The sequence below is a fragment of the Camelus bactrianus genome, chromosome 8 (assembly GCF_048773025.1).
Source record: "Camelus bactrianus isolate YW-2024 breed Bactrian camel chromosome 8, ASM4877302v1, whole genome shotgun sequence".
NCBI classification, from domain to species: Eukaryota; Metazoa; Chordata; class Mammalia; order Artiodactyla; family Camelidae; genus Camelus; species Camelus bactrianus.
In genome coordinates, this window is record NC_133546.1 from 92,845,446 (window position 1) to 92,869,645 (window position 24,200).

Here is a 24,200-nt window from a genome sequence, read left to right on the forward strand (position 1 = left end):
GCTTGTTGGGAACACAATGCTTATTTTCAGTTGCATAATCCAAACCATGCATATATAGGGGGAGGTACTAGATCCAACTCGGTTTTACAGTGAAAACTTCAGAAAATTCAAACCGGCACTAGAAAACAGACTGATAAACCAGAGTAAAAGTTTCTCCTCAAACCTTTCCCTTGGTTCTAGTTGAACGAAATTATCTCCACAAGTTTAGTTCTGAGGTATAAGTTTGTGTGAAAGCCGTCCTTCACCTAACTTGTTGGGAACACAAATTTTCTTTTCAGTTGCCAACTAATCTCCATACATATATATGCGGAAGTACTAGCTCCAACTCGGTTTTACAGTGAAAACTGCAAGAACATCAAACCGGCACTAGGAAACAGACTGAGAAACCAGAGTAAAAGTTTCTCCTGCAACCCGTTCCTTTGGTGCTAGTTGAACGAACGTCTCTCCACATGCTCAGTTCTGAGGGATATATGTGTGAATGCCGTCCTTCACCTAACTTGTTGGGAACAAAAAATTTCTTTTCAGTTGCAAACCCCACTCCATTCATATTTATGGGGAGGTACTAGCTCCAAATCTGTTTTCAAGTGAAAACTGCAGAAACATCAAACCGGCACTAGGAAACACACTGAGAAACCAGAGTAAAAGTTTCTCCTGCAATCCGTTACCTTGGTGCTAGATGAACGAACGTTTCTCCACAAGCTTTGTTCTGAGATATAAGTGTGTGTGAAAGCCGTCCTTCAACAAGCTTTTTGGGAACACAAGTTTTCTTTTCAGTTGCAAACTACACTCCATACATATATATTGGGAGGTACTAGCTCCGACTCGATTTTACAGTGAAAACTGCAGGAACATCAAAACGGCACTAGGAAACAGACTGAGAAACCAGAGTAAAAGTTCCTCCTGCAACACGTTCCCTTTGTACTAGATGAACGAACGTCTCTCCACATGCTCAGTTCTGAGGGATAAGTGTGTGTGAAAGTCGTACTTCAACTAGCTTGTTGGGAACACAAAGTTTCTTTTCAGTTGCTAACTACAATCCATACATATGTATGGGGAGGTAGTAGCTCCAACTCGGTTTTCCAGTGAAAACTGCAGGAACTTCTAACCGGCACTAGGAAATAGGCTGAGATACCAGAGTAAAAGTTTCTCCTGCATCCTTTTCCCTTGGTGCTAGATGCACGAACGTCTCTCCACATGCTCAGTTCTGAGAGATATGTGTGTGTGAAAGCCGTCCTTCGCCTAGAATGTTGGGAACACAAAGTTTGTTTTCAGTTGCAAACTCCACTCCATACATATATAGGGGGAGGTACTAGCTCCAACTCGGTTTTACAGTGAAAACTGCACAAAATTCTAACCGTCACTAGGAAACAGACTGAGAAACCAGAGTAAAAGTTTCTCCTGCCATACGTTCCCTTGGTGCTAGGTGAACGAACTTCTCTCCACATGATCAGTACTGAGAGATATATGTGTGAAAACCGTTCTTCAGCTAGCTTGTTGGGAACACAAATTTTCTTTTCAGTTGTAAACTCCACTCCATTCATATATATGGGGAAGTACTAGCTCCAAATCGGTTTTACAGTGAAAACTGCAGGAACTTCAAACCGTCACTAGTAAACAGACTGAGTAACCAGAGTAAAAGTTTCTCCTGCAACCCGTTCCCTTTGTGCTAGATGAACGAACTTCTCTCCACATGCACAATTCTGAGAAATGGGTGTGTGTGAAAGCTGTCCTTCACCTAGCTTGTTGGGAACACATAATTTCTTGTAAGTTGCAAACTCCACTCCATACATATACATGGGGAGGTACTAGCTCCTACTCGGTTTTACAGTGAAAACTGCAGGAACATCAAACCGGCACTATGAAACAGACTGAGAAACCAGAGTAAATGTTTGTCCTGCAACCCGTTCACTTCGTGCTAGATGAACGAACATCTCTCCACATGCTCAGTTCTGAGAGATATGTTTGTGTGAAAGCCGTCCTTCACCTAGAATGTTGGGAAAACAAAGTTTCTTTTCAGTTGTATACTCCAATTCATACATATATATTGGTAGGTACTAGCACCAACTCGGTTTTCCAGTGAAAACTGCAGGAACTTCAAACCGGCACTAGGAAACAGACTGAGAAACCAGAGTAAAAATTTCCCCTGCAACCCGTTCCCTTGTTGCTAGGTGAATGAAAGTCTCTCCACATGCTCAGTTCTGAGAGATAAGTGTGTGTGAAAGCCGTCCTTCACCTAGCTTGTTGGGAAAATAAAGTATCTTTTCAGATGCAAATTCCACTCCATAAATATATATGGGGAGGTACTAGCTCCAACTCGGTTTTACAGTGAAAACTGCAGGAAATTCAAAACGGCACTAGGAAACAGACTGAGAAACCAGAATTAATGTTTCCGTGCAACCCGTTCCCTTGGTGCTATATGAACGAACGTCTCCCCAAATGCTCAGTTCTGAAAGATAAGTGTGTGTGAAAGCCATCCTTCACCTAGCTTGTTGGGAACACAATGCTCATTTTAATTTGCAAACCCCACTCCATGCATATATAGGGGGAGGTACTAGATTAAACCCGGTTTTACAGTGAAAACTGCAGGAAATTCAAACAGGCACTAGGAAACAGACTGAGAAACCACAGTAAAAGTTTCTCCTGCAACCCGTTACCTTGGTGCTAGGTGAATGAACGTCTCTCCACATTATCAGTTCTGAGAGAAAATTGTGTGTGAAAGCCGTCCTTCACCTAGCTTGTTGGGAAAATAAAGTTTCTTTTCAGTTTTAAACTCCTATCCATACATATATATTGGTAGGTACTAGCACCAACACGGTTTTCCAGTGAAAACTGCAGGAAATTCAAACCGGCACTAGGAAACAGATTGAGAAACCAGAGTAAAAGTTTTCCTGCAACCCGTTCCTTTGGTGCTAGGTGAACGAAAGTCTCTCCACATGCTCAGTTCTGAGAGATTAGTGTGTTTGAAAGCCGTCCTTCACTTAGCTTGTTGGGAAAACAAAGGTTCTTTTAAGTTGCAAACTCCAATCCATACATATATATGCGGAGGTACTAGCTCCAAATCGGTTTTTCAGCGAAAACTGCAGGAACTTCAAACCGGCACTAGGAAACAGACTGAGATACCAGAGTAAAAGTTTCTCCTGCAACCCGTTCAGTTGTTGCTAGATGAACGAACGTCTCTCCACATGCTCAGTTCTGAGAGTTAAGTGTTTCTGAAAGCCGTACTTTACCTAGCTTGTTGGGAACACAAAGTTTCTTTTAGGTTTCAAACTCCATTCCATACATATATAGGGGGAGGTTCTAGCTCCAATTCGTTTTTACTGTGAAAAATGCAGGAAATTCAAACCGGAACTAGGAAACAGACTGAGATACCAGAGTAAAAGTTTCTCCTGCATCCTTTTCCCTTGGTGCTACATGAACGAACGTCTCACCACATGCTCAGTTCTGAGAGATATGTGTGTGTCAAAGCCGTCCTTCACCTATCTTGTTGGGAACACAACGTTTATTTTCAGTTGCAAACACCACTCCTTGCATATATAGGGGGAGGTAGTATATCCAACTCGTTTTTACAGTGAAAACTGCAGGAACTTCAAACTGGCACTAGGAAACAGACTGAGAAACCAGAGTAAAAGTTTCTCCTGCATCCTTTTCCCTTGGTGCTAGATGAACGAACGTCTCTCCACATGCTCTGTTCTGAGAGATATGTGTGTGTGAACGCCGTACTTCACCTAGCTTCTTGGGAATACAAAGTTTCTTTTCGGTTTCAAACTCCATTCCATACATATATAGGGGGAGGTTCTAGCTCCAATTCGGTTTCACAGTGAAAACTGCAGGAATTTCAAACCGTAACTAGGAAACTGGCTGAGAAACCAGAGTATAAGTATCTCCTGCAAACCGTTCCTTTGGTGCTGGATGAAAGAATGTCTCTCCACATGCTCAGTTCTGAGAGATAAATGTGTGTGAAATCCGTCCTTCACCTAGCTTGTTGGGAACACAAAGTTTCTTTTCCGTTGCAAACTACACCCCATAAAATATATGGGGAGGTACTTGCAACAACTCGGTTTACAGTGAAAACTGCAGGAACTTTAAACCTGCACTAGGAAACAGACTGATATACCCGAGAAATTGTTTTTCCTGCAACTCATTCCCTTGGGGCTAGATGAACGAACGTCTCTCGACATGCCCAGTTCTGAGTGATATGTGTGTGAAAGCCGTCCTTCACCAAGCTTGTTGGGAACACAAAGTTTCTTTTCAGTTGCAAACTCCACTCCATACATATATATGGGGAGGTACTAGCTTCAACTCGGTTTTACAGTGAAAACTGCAGGAAATTCAATTCGGCACTACGAAACAGACTGAGAAGCCAGAGTAAAAGTTTCTCCTGCAACCCGTTCCCTTGGTGCTAGGTGAACGAACGTCTCTCCACATGCTCAATTCTGAGAGATAAGTGGTTTAAAGCCGCACTTCACCTATCTTGTTGGGAACACAATATTCTTTTCAGTTGCAAATTGCACTCCATACGTATATATGGGAATGTACAAGCTCCAACTCGGATTTTTCAGTGAAAACTGCAGGAACCTCATAACGGCACTTGGAAACAGACTGAGAAACCAGAGTAAAAGTTTCTCCTGCATCCCGTTCCATTTGTGCAAGATGAACGAACGTCTCTCCACATGCTCAGATCTGAGAGATAAGTGTGTGTGAAAGCCGTCCTTCACCCAGCTTGTTGGGAACACAAAGTTTCTTTTCAGATGCCAACTCCACTCCATACATTTATATCGGGAGGTAATAGCTCCAACTCTCTTTTACAGTGAAAAATGCAGGAACTTCAAACCGGCACTAGGGAACAGACTAAGAAACCAGAGTAAAAGTTGCTCCTGCATTCTTTTCCCTTGGTGCTAGATGAACGAACGGCTCTCCACATGCTCAGTTCTGAGAGATATGTGTGCGTCAAAGCCGTCCTTCAAATAGCTTGTTGGGAACACAAAGGTTCTTTTCAGTTGCAAATGCCACTCCGTAATTATATATGGGGAGGTACCAACTCCAACACGGTTTTACAGTGAAAACTGCAGGAACTTCAAACCGGCACTAGGAAACAGACTGAGAAACCAGAGTAAAAGTTTCTCCTGCATCCTTTTTCCCTTGGTGCTAGATGAATGAACGTCTCTCCACATGCTCATTTCTGATAGATAATTGTGTGTGAACGCCGTCCTTCAACTAGCTTGTTGGGAAAACAAAGTTTCTTTTCGGTTTCAAACTCCATTCCATACATATACAGGGGGATGTTCTAGCTCCAATTCGGTTTTACAGTGAAAACTGCAGGAAATTCATACCGTAACTAGGAAACAGGCTGAGAAACCAGAGTAAAAGTTTCTCGTGCAACCCGTTCCCTTGGTGCTAGATGAATGAACGTCTCTCCAAATTTTTAGTTCTGAGAGATAATTGTGTGTAAAAGCCATCCTTCACCTAGCTTGTTGGGAACACAATGCTTATTTTCAGTTGCAAACTCCACACCTTGCATATATAGGGACAAGCACTAGATCCAACTCGGTTTTAGAGTGAAAACTGCAGGAACTTCAAAGCGGCACTAGGAAACAGACTGAGAAACCAGAGTAAAAGTTTCTCCTGCATTCTTTTCCCTTGGTGCTAGATGAACGAACTTCTCTCCACATGCTCAGTTCTGAGAGAAATGTGTGTGTGAAAGCCGTCCTTCACCTAGCTTGTTGGGAACACAAAGTTTCTTTTCTGTTGCAAACTGCACTCCATACATATATAAGGGGAGGTACTAGCTCCAACAAGGTTTTACACTGAAAACTGCAGGAACTTCAAACCGGCACTAGGAAATAGACTGAGAAAACAGAGTAATAAGTTTCTCCTGCAACCCGTTCCCTTAGTGCTAGATGAACGAACGTCTCTCCACATGCTCAGTTCTGAGAGATAAGTGTGTTAAAGCCTCCCTTCAACTCTCTTGTTGGGTACACAAGATTCTTTTCAGTTGCAAATTCCACTCCATACGTATATATGGGGATGTACAAGCTCCAACTCGGTTTTACAGTGAAAACTGCAGGAACATCATAACGGCACTTGGAAACAGACTGAGAAACCAGAGTAAAAGTTAATTCCTGCAACCCGTTCCCATGGTTCTAGATGAACGAACATCTCTGCATATGCTCAGTTCTGAGAGATAAGTGTGTGTGAATGCCGTCCTTCACCTAGCTTCTTGGGAACACAAAGTTTATTTTCAGTTGCAAACCGCAATCCATATATATATATGGGGAGGTAATAGCTCCGAGTCGGATTTACAGTGAAAACTGCAGGAAATTCAAAACGGCAGTATGAAACAGACTGAGAAACCAGAGTAAAAGTTTCTCCTGCAACCCGTTTCCTTCGTGCTAGATGAACGAATGTCTCTCCACATACTAAGTTCTGAGAGATAAGTGTGTGTGAACACCGTACTTCACCTAGCTTGTTGGGAACACAAAGTTTCTTTACAGTTGCAAACTCCACTTCATACATATATATGGGGAGGTACTAGCTTCAAAACTTTTTTACAGTGAAAACTGCAGGAAATTCAAACAGGCACTAGGAAACAGACTGAGATACCAGAGTAAAAGTTTCTCCTGCAAACACTTCCCTTCGTGCTACATGAACGAACGTCTTTCCACATGCTCAGTTCGGAGAGATAAGTGTGTGTGAATGCCGTACTTCACCTAGCTGGTTGGGAACACAAAGTTTCTTTTCAGTTGCAAACTCCATTCCATACATATATAAGGGGAGGTACTAGCACCAACTGGGTTTTACAGTGAAAACTGCAGGAACTTGAAAACGGCAGTAGGAAACAGACTGAGAAAACAGATTAAAAGTTTCTCCTGCCACCATTTTCCTTGGTGCTAGATGAACGAACTACTCACCACATGCTCAGTTCGGAGAGATAAGTGTGAGTGAAAGCTTTCCTTCACCTTGCTTGTTGGGAACACATGATTCTTTTCAATTGCAAACACCACTCCATACATATATATAGAGAGTTACTAGCTCCAACTCGTTTTTACAGTGAAAATTGCAGGAACTTCAAACCGGCACTAGGAAACACACTGAGAAACCAGAGTAAAATTTCTCCTGTAAACCGTTCCCTTTGTGCAAGATGAACGAATGTCTTTCCACATGCTCACTTCTGAGAGATAAGTCTGTGTGAAAGCCGTCCTTCACCTAGCTTGTTGGGAACACAAAGTTTCTTTTCAGTTGCAAACTGGAATCCATACAAATATATGGGGAGGTACTAGCTCCGACTCGGTTTTACAGTGAAAACTGCAGGAATTTCAACCCGGCAATAGGAAACAGACTGTGAAACCAGAGTAAAAGTTTCTCCTGCATCCTTTTCCCTTCGTGCTAGATGAACGAACGTCTCTCCACATGCTCTGTTCTGAGAGATATGTGTGTGTGAAAGCCGTCCTTCACCAAGCTTGTTGGGAACACAAAGTTTCTTTTCAGTTGCAAACTACACTCCATACATATATATGGGGTGGTACTAGCTCCAACTCGGTTTTACAGTGAAAACTGCAGGAAATTCAAACTGGCACTAGGAAACTGACTGAGATACCAGAGTAAAAGTTTCTAATGCAACTATTCCCTTGGTGCTACTTGAACGAACGTCTCTCCACATGCTCAGTTCTGAGTGATATGTGTGTGAAAGCCGTTCTTCACCTAGCTTGTTGGGAACACAAAGTTTCTTTTCAGTTGCAATCTCCACTCCATAAATATATAGGGGGAGGTACTAACTCCAAATCGGTTTTACAGTGAAACCTGCAGGAACTTCCAACCGGCACTAGGAAATAGACTGAGAATCCAGAGTAATAATTTCTCCTTCAACCCGTTCCCTTGGATCTAGGTGAACGAAATTCTCTCCACATGCTCAGTTCTGAGAGATAATTGTGTGTGAAAGCTGTCCTTCACCTAGAATGTTGGGAACACAAAGTTTCTTTTCAGTTGCAAACTCCAATCCATACATATATTGGGGAGGTACTAGCTCCAACTCGGTTTTACAGTGAAAACTGCAGGAACTTCAAACCGGCACGAGGAAACAGACTGAGAAACCAGAGTAAAAGTTTCTCCTGCAAACCGTTCAGTTGGTGCTAGATGAACGAACGTCTCTCCACATGCTCAGTTCTGAGAGACAAGTGTGTGTGAAAGCCGTTCTTCACCTAGCTTGTTGGGAACACAAAGTTTCTTTTCAGGTTCAAAACCCATACTTTTATATATATAGGGGGTGGTTCTAGCTCCAATTCGTTTTTACTGTGAAAACTGCAGGAAATTCAAATCAGAACTAGGAAATTGACTGAGAAACCAGAGAAAAAGTTTCTCCTGCAACCCGTTCCCTTGTTTCTAGATGAAAGAATGTCTCTCCACATGCTAAGTTCTGAGAGATAAATGTGTGTGAAAGCCGTACTTCATCTAGCTTGTTGGGAACACAATGCTTATTTTCAGTTGCAATTTCCACTCCTTGCATATATATGGGGAGGTACTAGATCCAAATCTTTTTTACAGTGAAAACTACAGGAACTTCAAACCGGCACTAGGAAACATCCTGAGAAACCAGCGTAAAAGTTTCCCCTTCAACACGTTCCCTTGGTGCTAGATGAACACACCACTCTCCACATGCTCAGTTCTGAGAGATAATTGTGTGTGAAAGCCGTCCTTCAACAAGCTTGTTGGGAAAACAAAGTTTCTTTTCAGATGCCAATTCCACTCCATACATATACATGGGGAGGTAATAGATCCAACTCTGTTTTACAGTGAAAACTGCAGGAACTTCAAACCGGCACTAGGAAACAGACTGAGAAACCAGATTAAAAGTTTCTCCTGCATCCTTTTCCCTTGGTGCTAGATGAACGAACGTCTCTCCACATGCTCAATTCTGAGAGATATGTGTGTGTCAAAGCCGTCCTTCACCTAGCTTGTTCTGAACACAATGTTTATTTTCAGTTGCAAACACCACACCTTGCATATATAGGGGGAGTTACTAGATCCAACTCGTTTTTACAGTGAAAAATGCAGGAACTTCAAACGGGCACTAGGAAACAGACTGAGAAACCAGAATGAAACTTTCCCATGCAACCCGTTCCCTTGGTGCTAGCTGAACGAACGTCTCTCCACATGCTCAGTTCTGAGAGATAAGTGTGTGTGAAAGCTGTCCTTCACCTAGAATGTTGGGAACACAAAGTTTCTTTTCAGTTGCAAACTCCAATCCATACATATATTGGGGAGGTACTAGCTCCAACTCGGTTTTACAGTGAAAACTGCAGGAACTTCAAACCGGCACGAGGAAACAGACTGAGAAACCAGAGTAAAAGTTTCTCCTGCAAACCGTTCAGTTGGTGCTAGATGAACGAACGTCTCTCCACATGCTCAGTTCTGAGAGACAAGTGTGTGTGAAAGCCGTTCTTCACCTAGCTTGTTGGGAACACAAAGTTTCTTTTCAGTTTCAAAACCCATACTTTTATATATATAGGGGGTGGTTATAGCTCCAATTCGTTTTTACTGTGAAAAATGCAGGAAATTCAAATCAGAACTTGGAAATTGACTGAGAAACCAGAGAAAAAGTTTCTCCTGCAACCCGTTCCCTTGTTTCTAGATGAACGAATGTCTCTCCACATGCTAAGTTCTGAGAGATAAATGTGTGTGAAAGCCGTACTTCACCTAGCTAGTTGGGAACACAATGCTTATTTTCAGTTGCAATATCCACTCCTTGCATATATATGGGGAGGTACTAGATCCAACTCTTTTTTACAGTGAAAACTACAGGAAATTCAAACCGGCACTAGGAAACATCCTGAGAAACCAGCGTAAAAGTTTCCCCTTCAACACGTTCCCTTGGTGCTAGATGAACACACCACTCTCCACATGCTCAGTTCTGAGAGATAATTGTGTGTGAAAGCCGTCCTTCACCAAGCTTGTTGGGAAAACAAAGTTTCTTTTCAGATGCCAATTCCACTCCATACATATACATGGGGAGGTAATAGATCCAAATCTGTTTTACAGTGAAAACTGCAGGAACTTCAAACCGGCACTAGGTAACAGACTGAGAAACCAGAGTAAAAGTTTCTCCTGCATCCTTTTCCCTTGGTGCTAGATGAACGAACGTCTCTCCACATGCTCAATTCTGAGAGATATGTGTGTGTCAAAGCCGTCCTTCACCTAGCTTGTTCTGAACACAATGTTTATTTTCAGTTGCAAACACCACACCTTGCATATATAGGGGGAGTTACTAGATCCAACTCGTTTTTACAGTGAAAAATGCAGGAACTTCAAACGGGCACTAGGAAACAGACTGAGAAACCAGAATGAAACTTTCCCATGCAACCCGTTCCCTTGGTGCTAGCTGAACGAACGTCTCTCCACATGCTCAGTTCTGAGAGATAAGTGTGTGTGAAAGCTGTCCTTCACCTTGCTTGTTGGGAACACAATGTTTATTTTCAGATGCAAACACCACTCCTTTCATATATAGGGGGAGGTAGTATATCCAACTCGGTTTTACAGTGAAAATTGCAGGAACTTCATACCGGCAGTAGGAAACAGACTGAGAAAACAGAGTAAAAATTTCCCCTACATCCCGTTCAATTGGTGCTAGGTGAACGAACGTCTCTCCACATGCTCAGTTCTGAGAGATAAGTGTGTGTGTAAGCCGTCCTTCAGCTAGCTTGTTGGGTACACAATGTTCCTTTTCAGTTGCAAACTCCAATCCATACATATATATGGCGAGGTACTAGCTCCAACTCGGTTTTAGAGTGAAAACTGCAGGAGTTTCAAACCGGCACTAGGAAATAGACTGAGAAAGCAGAGTAAAAGTTTCTCCTGCAACCCTTTCCCTTGGTGCTAGGTGAACGAACGTGTCTACACACGCTCAGTTCTGAGAGATAAGTGTGTGTGAAAGCCGTCCTTCACCTAGCTTGTTGGGAACACAAAGGTTTATTTCAGTTGCAAATGCCACTCCATACATATATATTGTGAGGTACTAGCTCCAACTCGGTTTTACAGTGAAAACTGCAGGAACTTCAAACCGGCACTAGGAAACAGAATGAGAAACCAGAGTAAAATTTTCTCCTGCATACTTTTCCCTTGGTGCTAGATGAACGAACGTCTCTCCACATGCTCATTTCTGATAGATAATTGTGTGTGAACACCGTCCTTCACCTAGCATGTTGGGAACACAAAGTTTCTTTTCAGTTTCAAACTCCATTCCATACATATACAGAGGGATGTTCTAGCTCCAACTCGGTTTTACAGTGAAAACTGCAGGAAATTCAAACCGTAACTAAGAAACAGGCTGACTAACCAGAGTAAAAGATTCTCCTGCATCCCATTCCCTTGGTGCTAGATGAACGAACGTCTCTCCACATGCTTAGTTCTGAGAGATAAGTGTGTGTGAAAGCCGTCCTTCACCTAGCTTGTTGGGAACACAATGCTTATTATCAGTTGCAAATTCCACACCATGCATATATAGGGACAGGTACTAGATCCAACTCGGTTTTACAGTGAAATCTGCAGGAAATTCAAAGCGACACTAGGAAACAGACTGTGAAACCACAGTAAAAGTTTCTCCTGCATCCTTTTCCCTTGGTGCTAGATGAACGAACGTCTCTCCACATGCTCAATTCTGAGTGATATGTGTGTGAAAGCCGTCCTTCATCTAGCTTGTTGGGAATACAAAATTTCTTTTCAGTTGCAATCACCACTCCATACATATATAAGATGAGGTACTAGCTCCAACTCGGTTTTACACTGAAAACTGCAGGAACTTCAAACCGGCACTAGGAAATAGACTGAGAAAGCAAAGTAATAAGTTTCTCCTGCAACCCGTTCCCTTAGTTCTAGATGAACGAACGTCTCTCCACATGCTCAGTTCTGAGAGATAAGTGTGTAAACCGCCCTTCAACTCTCTTGTTGTGAACACAAGATTCTTTTCAGTTGCAAATTCCACTCCATACATATATAAGGGGATGTACAATCTCCAACTCGGTTTTACAGTGAAAACTGCAGGAACCTCATAACGGCACTTGGAAACAGACTCAGAAATCACAGTAAAAGTTATTCCTGCAACCCGTTCCCCTGGTTCTCGATGAACGAAAATCTCTGCATATGCTCAGTTCTGAGAGATAAGTGTGTGTGAATGCCGTACTTCATCTAGCTTCTTGGGAACACAAAGTTTATTTTTAGTTGCAAACCAAAATCCATATATATATATGGGGAGTTACTAGCTCCGGGTCGGTTTTACAGTGAAAACTGCAGGAACTTCAAAACGGCAGTATGAAACAGACTGAGAAACCAGAGTAAAAGTTTCTCCTGCAACCCGTTTCCTTCGTGCTAGATGAACGAATGTCTCTCCACATACTCAGTTCTGAGAGATAAATGTGTGTGAACACCGTCCTTCACCTAGCTTGTTGGGAACACAAAGTTTCTTTACAGTTGCAAACTCCACTCCATACATATATATGGGGTGGTACTAGCTCCAACACAGTTTTACAGTGAAAACTGCGGGAAGTTCAAACCGGCACTAGGAAACAGCCTGAGAAACCAGAGTAAAAGTTTCTCCTGCAAAACGTTCCCTTCGTGCTACATGAACGAACGTCTTTCCACATGCTCAGTTCAGAGAGATAAGTGTGTGTGAAAGCCGTCCTTCAACTAGCTAGTTGGGAACACAAAGTTTCTTTTCAGTTGCAAAGTCCATTCCATACATATGTATGGGGAGGTACTAGCACCAACTGGGTTTTACAGTGAAAACTGCAGGAACTTCAAACCGGCACTAGGAAACAGACTGAGAAACCAGAGTAAAAGTTTCTCCTGCCATCATTTCCCTTGGTGCTAGATGAACGAACTACTCTCCACATGCTCATTTCGGAGAGATAAGTGTGTGTGAAAGCTGTCCTTCACCTTGCTTGTTGGGAACACATGATTCTTTTCAGTTGCAAAATCCACTCCATACATATATATAGAGAGTTACTAGCTCCAACTCGTTTTTACACTGAAAACTGCAGGAACTTCAAACCAGCACTAGGAAACAGACTGAGAAACCAGAGTAAAAGTTTCTCCTGTAAACCGTTCCCTTTGTGCAAGATGAACGAATGTCTCTCCACATGCTCACTTCTGAGAGATAAGTCTGTGTGAAAGCCGTCCTTCACCTAGCTTGTTGGGAACACAAAGTTTCTTTTCACTTGCAAAATGGAATCCATACATATATAAGGGGAGGTACAAGCTCCAACTCGGTTTTACAGTGAAAACTGCAGGAATTTCAAACAGGCACTAGGAAAGAGACTGAGAAACCAGAGTAAAAGTTTCTACTGCATCCCGTTCCCTTGGTGCTTGATGAACGAACATCTCTCCACATGCTCAGTTCGGATAGATAAGTGTGTTTGAACGCCGTACTTCACCTAGCTTGTTGGGAAAACCAAATTTCTTTTCAGTTGCAAATTCCAAACCAAACATATATATGGGGAGATACATGCTCCGACTCGGTTTTACAGTGAAAACTGCAGGAAATTCAAACCGGCCCTAGGAAACAAGCTGAGAAACCAGAGAAAAGTTTCTCCAGCCACCCGTTCATTTGGTGCTAGGTGAACGAACGTCTCTACACACGCTCAGTTCTGAGAGATAAGTGTGTGTGATAGCCGTCCTTCACCTAGCTTGTTGGGAACACAAAGGTTCTTTTAGGTTGCAAACGCCACTCCATACATATATAAGGGTAGGTACTAGCTCCAACTCGGTTTTACAGTGAAAACTGCAGGAACTTAAAACCAGCAGTAGGAAACAGACTGAGAAACCAGAGTAAAAGTTTCTCCTGCATCCTTTTCCCTTGGTGCTAGATGAACCAACGTCTCTCCACATGCTCAGTTCTGATAGTAATTGTGTGTGAAAAACGTACTTCATATATCTTGTTGGGAACCCAAAGTTTCTTTTCCGTTTCAAACTCCATTCCATACATATATAGGGGGAGTTTCTAGCTCCAATTCGGTTTTACAGTGAAAACTGCAGGAAATTCAAACCGTAACTAGGAAAAAGTCTGAGAAACCAGAATAAAAGTTACTCCTGCAAACAATTCCCTTGGTGCATGATGAACGAACGTCTCTCCACATGCTCAGTTCTGAGAGATATGTGTGTGTGAAAGCCGTCCTTCACCTACCTTGTTGGGAACACAAACTTTCTTTTATGTTGCAAACTACACTCCATACATATATATGGGGAAGTACAAGCTCCAACACGGTTTTACAGTGAAAAATGCAGGAATTCAAACCGGCACTAGGAAACAGACTGAGAAACCAGAGTAAAAGTTTCTCCTGCAAACAATTCCGTTGGTGCAAGATGAACGAACGTCTCTCCACATGCTCAGTTCTGAGAGATATGTGTGTGTGAAAGCCGTCTTTCAACTACCTTGTTGGGAACACAAAGTTTCTTTTCAGTTGCAAACTACAATGCATACATATATATGGGGAGGTGCAAGCTCCAACTCGGATTTACAGTGAAAACTGCAGGAAATTCAAACCGGCACTAGGAAACAGACTGAGAAACTAGAGTAAAAGTTTCTCCAGCAACCAATTCCCTTGGTGCTAGATGAACGAACGTCTCTCCACATGCTCAGATCTGAGAGATAAGTGTGTGTGAAATCCGTCCTTCACCTAGCTTGTTGGGAACACAATGCTTATTTTCAGTTACAAACTCCACACCTTGAATATATAGGGAGTGGTTCTAGATCCAACTCCGTTTTGCAGTGAAAACTGCAGGAACTTCAATGCGGCACTAGGAAATAGACTGAGAAACCAGAGTAATAGTTTCTCCTGCAACCCGTTCCCTTGGTGCTAGGTGAACAAAAGTCTCTCCACATGCTCAGTTCTGAGAGATAAGTGTGTGTGAAAGCCGTCCTTCACCTAGCTTGTTGGGAACACATAGGTTCTTTTCAGTTGCAAACTCCACTCCATATATATATATATGGAGGTACTAGCTCCAACTCTGTTTTACAGTGAAAACTGCAGGAAATTCAAACCGGCACTAGGAAACAGACTGAGAAACTAGAGTAAAAGTTTCTCCAGCAACCAATTCCCTTGGTGCTAGATGAACGAACGTCTCTCCACATGCTCAGATCTGAGAGATAAGTGTGTGTGAAATCCGTCCTTCACCTAGCTTGTTGGGAACACAATGCTTATTTTCAGTTACAAACTCCACACCTTGAATATATAGGGAGTGGTTCTAGATCCAACTCCGTTTTACAGTGAAAACTGCAGGAACTTCAATGCGGCACTAGGAAATAGACTGAGAAACCAGAGTAATAGTTTCTCCTGCAACCCGTTCCCTTGGTGCTAGGTGAACAAAAGTCTCTCCACATGCTCAGTTCTGAGAGATAAGTGTGTGTGAAAGCCGTCCTTCACCTAGCTTGTTGGGAACACATAGGTTCTTTTCAGTTGCAAACTCCACTCCATATATATATATGGGGAGGTACTAGCTCCAACTCGGTTTTACAGTGAAAACTGCAGGAACTTCAAACCGGCAGTAGGAAACAGACTGAGAAACCAGAGTAAAAGTTTCTCCTGCAACCCGTTCAGTTGGTGCTAGATGAACGAACGTCTCTCCACATGCTGAGTTTTGAGAGAGATGTGTGTGTGAAAGCCGTCCTTCACCTAGCTTGTTGGGAACACAAAGTTTCTTTCCTGATGCAAATACCACTTCATTCATATATATGGGGAGGTACTAGCTCCATCTCTGTTTTACAGTGAAAACTGCAGGAAGTTCAAATCGGCACTAGGAAACAGACTGAAAAACCAGAGTATATGTTTCCCTGCATCCTTTTCCCTTGGTGCTAGATGAACGAAAGTCTCTCCACATGCTCAGTTCTGAGAGATATGTGTGTGTAAAAGCCGTCCTTCACCTAGCTTGTTGGGAACACAAAGTTTCTTTTCAGTTGCAAACTCCATTCCATACACATTTATGGGGAGGTACTAGCATCAATTCGTTTTTACAGTGAAAACTGCAGGAACTTCAAACCGGCACTAGGAAACCGACTGAGAAACCAGAGTAAAAGTTTCTCCTGCCACCCTTTCCCTTGGTGCTAAATGAACGATCTACTCTCCACATGCTCAGTTCGGAGAGATAAGTGTGAGTGAAAGCTGTCCTTCACCTTGCTTGTTGGGATCACATGATTCTTTTCAGTTGCATAATCCACTCCATACATATATATAGAGAGTTACTAGCTCCAACTCGTTTTTACAGTGAAAACTGCAGGAACTTCAAACCGGCACTTGGTAACAAACTGAGAAACCAGAGTAAAAATTTCTCCTGTAAACCGTTCCCTTTGTGCAAGATGAACGAATGTCTCTCCACATGCTCACATCTGAGGGATAAGTCATTGTGAAAGCCGTCCTTCACCTAGCTTGTTGGGAACACAAAGTTTCTTTTCAGTTGTAAACTCCAATCCATACATATATATGGGGAGATACAAGCTCCGAGTCGGTTTTACAGTGAAAACTGCAGGAACTTCCAACCGGCCCTAGGAAACAGACTGAGAAACCAGAGTAAAATTTCTCCTGCACCCGTTCCCTTGGTGCTAGGTGAACGAACGTCTCTACACACGCTCAGTTCTGAGAGATAAGTGTGTGTGATAGCCGTCCTTCACCTAGCTCGTTGGGACCACAAAGGTTCTTTTAGGTTGCAAACGCCACTCCATACATATATAAGGGTAGGTACTAGCTCCAACTCGGTTTTACAGTGAAAACTGCAGGAACTTAAAACCGGCACTAGGAAACAGACTGAGAAACCAGAGTAAAAGTTTCTCCTGCATCCATTTCCCTTGTTGCTAGATGAACGAACATCTCTCCACATGCTCAGTTCTGATAGTAATTGTGTGTGAAAAACGTACTTCACTTATCTTGTTGGGAACACAAAGTTTCTTTTCCGTTTCAAACTCCATTCCATACATATATAGGGGGAGTTTCTAGCTCCAATTTGGTTTTACAGTGAAAACTGCAGGAAATTCAAACCGTAACTAGGAAATAGGCTGAGAAACCAGAATAATAGTTTCTCCTGCAAACAATTCCCTTGGTGCATGATGAACGAACGTCTCTCCACATGCTCAGTTCTGAGAGATATGTGTGTGTGAAAGCCGTCCTTCACCTACCTTGTTGGGAACACAAACTTTCTTTTCAGTTGAAAACTACACTCCATATATATATATGGGGAAGTACAAGCTCCAACACGGTTTTACAGTGAAAACTGCAGGAATTCAAACCGGCACTAGGAAACAGACTGAGATACCAGAATATAAGTTTCTCCTGTAACCAATTCCCTTGGTGCTAGATGAACGAACGTCTCTCCACATGCTAAGTTCTGAGTGATATGTGTGTGAAAGCCGTCCTTAACCTAGCTTCTTGGGAACACAAAGTTTCTTTTCAGTTGCAAACTCCAATCCATAAATATATAGTGGGAGGTACTAGCTCCAACTCGATTTTACAGAGAAAACTGCAGGAACTTCAAACCGGCACTAGGAAACAGACTGAGAAACCAGAGTAATAGTTTCTCCTGCAACTCGTTCCCTTGGTGCTAGATGAACGAACGTCTCTCCAATTGCTCAGTTCTGAGAGAAAAATGTGTGTGAAACCCTCTTTAAACTAGCTTGTTGGGAACACAAACTTTCTTTTCAGTTGCAAACACCACTCCATACATATATGTGGGGTTGTACAAGCTCCAACACGGTTTTCCAGTGAAAACTGCAGGAATTTAAAACCGGCACTAAAAAACAATCTGAAAACTCAGAGTAAAAGTTTTTCCACAACCCGTTCCCTTGGTGCTCGATGAACGAACTTCTCTCCACATGCTCAGTTCTGAGAGATAAGTGTGTGTGAAAGCCGTCCTTCACCTAGCTTGTTGGGAACACAATGTTTCTTTTCAGTTGGAAAATCTACTCCATACATATATAGGGAGAGGTATTAGACCCAACTCGATTTTACAGTGAAAACTGCAGGAAATTCAAAACGGCAATATGAAACTGACTGAGAAACCAGTGTAAAAGTTTCTCCTGCAAATCGTTCCCTTGGTGCTAGGTGAACGAACGTCTCTCCACAAGCTTAGTTCTGAGAGAGAATTGTGTGTGAAAGCCATGCTTCAATTTGCTTCTTGGGAACACAAAATTTCTTTTCAGTTGCAAGCTCCACTCCATACATATATATTGGTAGGTACTAGCTCCAACTCGGTTTTACAATGAAAAATGCAGGAACATCAAACTGGAACTAGGAAGCAGACTGAGAAACCAGAGTAAAAGTTTCTCCTGCAACCCGTTCCTTTTGTGCTAGATTAACGAACGTATCTCCACATGCTCAGTTCTGATAGATAATTGTGTGTGCAAGCCGCCCTTCACCTATCTTGTTGGGAACACAATGCTTATTTTCAGTTGCAAACACCTCTCCATACATATATATGTGGAGGTACTACCTCCAACTCGGTTTTACAGTGAAAACTGCAGGAACTTCAAACCGGCTCAAGGAAACAGACTGAGAAACCAGAGTAAAAGTTTCTCCTGCAAACTGTTCCCTTGTTTCTAGGTGAACGAACGTCTTTCCACATGCTCAGTTCTGAGAGATATGTGTGTGTGAAAGCCGTATTTCACCTAGTTTGTTGGGAATACAAAGTTTCTTTTCAGTTGCAAACTCCATTACATACATATATATGGGGGGGTACAAGCTCCAACTCGGTTTTACAGTGAAAACTGCAGGAACATCAAACTGGCACTAGGAATTAGACTGAGAAACCAGTGTAAAAGTTTCTCTTGCAAACTGTTCCCTTGTTGCTAGATGAACGAAAGTCTCTCAACAAGCTTATTTCTGAGAGATATGTGTGTGTGAAAGCCGTCCTTCACATAGCTTGTTGGGAACACAAATTTTCTTTTCAGTTGCAAACTCCACTCCATACATATATATGGGGAGGTACTAGCTCCAACTCGGTTTAACAGTGAAAACTGCAGGAACATCAAACCGGCACTAGGAAACAGACTGAGAAACCAGAGTAAAGTTTCTACCGCAACCCCTTCCATTTGTGATAGTTGAACGAATGTCTCTCAACATGGTCTGTTCTGAGAGATAAGTGTGTGTGAAAGCCGTCCTTCACCTAGCTTGTTGGGAACACAAAGTTACTTTTCAGTTGCAAACTCCACTCCATAAATATATATGGGTACGTACAAGATCGAACTCGGTTTTACAGTGAAAACTGCAGGAAATTAAAACCGGCACTAGGAAACAGACTGAGAAACCAGAGTAAAATTTCCCCTGCAAACCGTTCCTTTGGTGCTAGATGAACGAAAGTCTCTCCACATGCTCAGTTCTGAGAGATAAGTGTGTGTGAAAGCCGTCTTTCACCTAGCTGTTTGGGAACTCAAAATTTCTTTTCAGTTGCAAACTCCACTCCATATATATATAAGGGTAGGTACTAGCTCCAACTCGGTTTTACAGTGAAAACTGCAGGAACTTCAAACCGGCACTAGGAAACCGACTGAGAAACTAGAGTAAATGTTTCCCCTGCAACCCGTTCCTTTGTTCTAGATGAACGAACATCTCTCCAATTGCTCACTTCTGAGAGAAAAATGTGTGTGAAAGCCCTCTTTAACCTAGCTTGTTGGGAACACAAACTTTCTTTTCAGTTGCAAACTCCACTGCATACATATATGTGGGGTTGTACAAGCTCCAACACGGTTTTCCAGTGAAAAGTGCAGGAATTTCAAAACGGCACTAGAAAACAGACAGAGAAACCAGAGTAAAAATTTCTCCTGCAACCAGCTCCTTTGGTGCTAGATGAACGAACGTCTCTGCAGAAGCTTAGTTCTGAGATATAGGTATGTGTGAAAGCCGTACTTCACCTAGCTTGTTGGAACACAAAGTTTCTTTTCAGTTGCAAACTCCACTCCATACATATATATGGGGAGGTACAAGCTCCAACTCTGTTTTACAGTGAAAACTGCAGGAACATCAACCTGGCACTAGGAAACAGATTGAGAAACCAGAGTAAAAGTTTCTCCTGCAACCGGTTCCCTTTTTGCTCGATGATCGAACGTATATCCACATGCTCAGTTCTGGTAGATAATTGTGTGTGAAAGCCGTCCTTCACCAAACTTGTTGGGAACACAAAGTTTCTTTTCAGTTGCTAACTTCAATCCATACATATATATTGGGAGGTACTAGCTCCAACACGGTTTTACAGTGAAAACTGCAGGAACATCAAACCGGCACTAGGAAACAGACTGAGAATCCAGAGAAATAGTTTCTCCTGCAAACCGTTCCCTTTGTGCTAAATGAACGAACGTCTCTCCACATGGTCTGTTCTGAGATATAATTGTGTGTGAAAGCCATCTTTCACCTAGCTTGTTGGGAACACAAAATTTCTTTTCAGTTGCTAACTCCACTCCATATATATATATATGGGGAGGTACTAGCTCCAAATCGGTTTTACAGTGAAAACTGCAGGAACTTCAAACCGGCACTAGGAAACAGACTGAGAGACCAGAGTAAAAGTTTCTCCTGCAACACGCTCCATTGGTGCTAGATGAACGAACGTCTCTCCACAAGCTTAGTTCTAAGATATCAGTGTGTGTGAAAGTCGTACTTCCACTGGCTTCCTGGGAACACAATGTTTCTTTTCAGTTGCAAAATCCACTGCATACATATATATGGGTAGGTACTAGCTCCAACTCTGTTTTACAGTGAAAACTGCAGGAACATCAAACCAGCACTAGGAAACAGACTGAGAAACCAGAGTAAAAGTTTCTCATGCAAACCGTTCCCTTGGGGCTCGACGAACGAACGTCTCTCCACATGCTCAGTTCTGAGAGATGTGTTTGTGAAAGCCGTACTTCACCTAGCTTGTTGGGAACACAAAGTTTCTTTTCAGTTGCAAAATCCACTAAATACATATATAAGGGGATGTACTAGCTCCAACTCGATTTTACAGTGAAAACTGCAGGAACGTCAAAACGGCACTAGGAAACAGATTGAGAAACCAGTGTAAATGTTTCTCCTGCAAACCGTTCCCTTTGCGCTTGATGAACGAACGTCTCTCCACATGCTCAGTTCTGAGAGGGAATTGTGTGTGAAAGCCGTCCTTCATATATCTTGTTGGGAACACAACGCTTATTTTCAGTTGCAAACTCCACTCCATAAATATATATGGGTATGTACTAGCTAAAACTCGGTTTTCCAGTGAAAACTGCAGGAAATTCAAACCGGCATTAGGAAACAGACTGAGAAACCTGAGTAAAAGTTTAACCTGTAATCCGTTCCCTTTGTGCTATATGAACGAACGTCTCTCCACAAGCTTAGTTGTGAGAGATAAATGTGTGTGAAAGCTGTCCTTCACCTTGCTTGTTGGGAACACAAAGTTTCTTTTCAGTTACAAACTCCACTCCATACATATATATGGTGAGGTACTAGCTTCAACTCGGGTTTCCAGTGAAAACTGCAGGAACTTCAAACCGGCAGTAGGAAACAGACTGAGAAAACAGAGTAAAAGTTTCTCCTGCAAAGATTTCCCTTTGGTGCTAGTTGAAAGAACGTCTCTCCACATGCTCAGTTCTGAGAGATATGTGTGTGTGAAAGCCGTCCTTCTCTTAGCTTGTTGTGAACACAAAGTTTCTTTTTAGTTGCAAACTCCACTCCATACATATATATGGGTAGGAACTAGCTCCAACTCGTTTTTACAGTGAAAACTGCAAGAACTTCAAAACGGCACTAGGAAACAGACTGAGAAACAAGAGTAAAAGTTTCTCCAGCAAACCATTCCCTTGGTTCTCGATGAACGAACGTCTCAAAACAAGCTTAATTCTGAGAGATAATTGTGTGTGAAAGCCGTCCTTCAAGTAGCTTGTTGGGAACACAAAGTTTCTTTTCAGTTGCAAACTCCACTCCATACATATATATGGGGAAGTACTAGCTCCATCTTCGTTTATGGTGAAAACTGCAGGAACATCAAACATGCACTAGGAAACAGACTGATAACCAGAGTAAAAGTTTCACCTGCAACCCTTTCCCTTGGTGCTAGGTGAACTAACGTCTCTCCACATGCTCAGTTCTGAGAGATAAATGTGTGTGAAGGCCGTCCTTCATCTATCTTGTTGGGAACACAAAGTTTCTTTTCAGTTGCAAACTCCACTCCATACATATATAAGGGGAGGTACTAGCTCCAACTCGGTTTTACAGTGAAAACTGCAGGAACTTCAATCCGGCACTAGGAAACAGACTGAGAAACCAGAGTAAAGTTTCTACTGCCACCCGTTCCCTTGGTGCTAGGTGAACGAACGTCTTTCCACGTACTCAGTTCTGAGAGATAAGTGTGTGTGAAAGCCGTTCATCACCTAGCTTGTTGGGAACACAAAGTTTCTTTTCAGTTGCAAACCCCACTCCATACATATATAAGGGTAGGTACAAGCTCCAACTCGGTTTTCCAGTGAAAACTGCAGGAAATTCAAACCGGCATTAGGAAACAGACTGTGAAACCAGAGTAAAAATTTCTCCAGTAACCCGTTCCTTTTGTGCTAGATGAAAGAAAGTCTCTCCACAAACTTAGTTCTCAGATATAATTGTGTGTGAAAGCAGTCCTTCACCTAGCTTGTTGGGAACACAATGTTTCTTTTCAGTTGCAAACTCCACTCCATACATATATATGGGTAGGTACTAGCTCCAACTCGGTTTTACATGAAAACTGCAGGAAAATCAAACCGGCACTAGGAAACAGACTAAGAAACCAGAGTAAAAATTTCTCCTGTAACCCGTTCCCTTTGTGCTAGATGAACGAACGTCTCTCCACATGCTTAGTTCTGAGAGGGAATTGTGTGTGAAAGCCGTTCTTCATATAGCTTGTTGGGAACACAATGCTTATTTTCAGTTGCAAATTCCACTCCATGCATATATAGGGGGTGGTACTAGATCCAACTCGGTTTTACAGTGAAAACTGCAGGAAATTCAAACCGGCATTAGGAAACAGAATGAGAAACCAGAGTAAAAGTTTCTCCTGCAACCCGTTCCCTTGGTGCTAGATGAACGAACGTCTCTCCACATGCTCAGTTCTCAGAGATAAGTGTGTGTGAAAGCCGTCCTTCACCTAGCTTGTTGGGAACACAAAGTTTCTTTTCAGATGCAAACTACACTCCATACATATATATGGGTAGGTACAAGCTCCAACTCGGTTTTCCAGTGAAAACTGCAGGAAATTCAAACCGGCATTAGGAAACAGACTGTGAAACCAGAGTAAAAATTTCTCCTGTAACCCGTTCCCTTTGTGCTAGATGAACGAACGTCTCTCCACAAGCTTAGTTCTGAGATATATGTGTGTGTGAAAGCCGTCCTTCACCTAGCTTGTTGGGAACACAAAGTTTTTACAGTTGCAATTTCCACTCCATACATATATATGGTGAGGTACTAGCTCCAACTCGGTTTTCCAGTGAAAACTGCAGGAAATTCAAACCGGCACTAGGAAACAGACTGAGAAACCAGAGTAAAAGTTTCTCCTGCAAATAGTTCCCTTGGTGCTAGGTGAACGAACGTCTCTCCACAAGCTTAGTTCTGAGAGATAATTGTGTGTGAAAGCCGTCCTTCATGTATCTTGTTGGGAACAAAAAGTTTCTTTTCAGTTGCAAACTCCAGTCCATAGATATATATGGGGAGGTACTTGGTCCATCTCCGTTTAAGGTGAAAACTGCAGGAACATCAAACCGGCACTAGAAAACAGACTGATAACCAGAGTAAAAGTTTCTCCTGCAACCCTTTCCCTTGGTGCTAGGTGAACGAACGTCTCTCCACATAATCAGATCTGAGAGATAAGTGTGTGTGAAAGCCGTCCTTCACCTAGCTTTTTCAGAACACAAAGTTTCTTTTTAGTTGCAAACTCCATTCCATACATATATATGGGGATGTACTAGCTCCAACTCGGTTTTACATTGAAAACTGCAGAAACTTCAAACCGGCACTAGGAATCAGATTGAGAAACCAGAGTAAAAGTTTCTCCAACAAACCTTTCCCTTGGTGCTAGAGGAACGAACGTCTCTCCACAAGCTTAGTTCTGAGAGATAAGTGTGAGTGAAAGCCGTTCTTCACCTAGATTTTTGGGAACACAAAGGTTCTTTTCAGTTGCAAACCCCACTCCATACATATATATAGGGAGGTACTATATCCAACTCGGTTTTACAGTGAAAA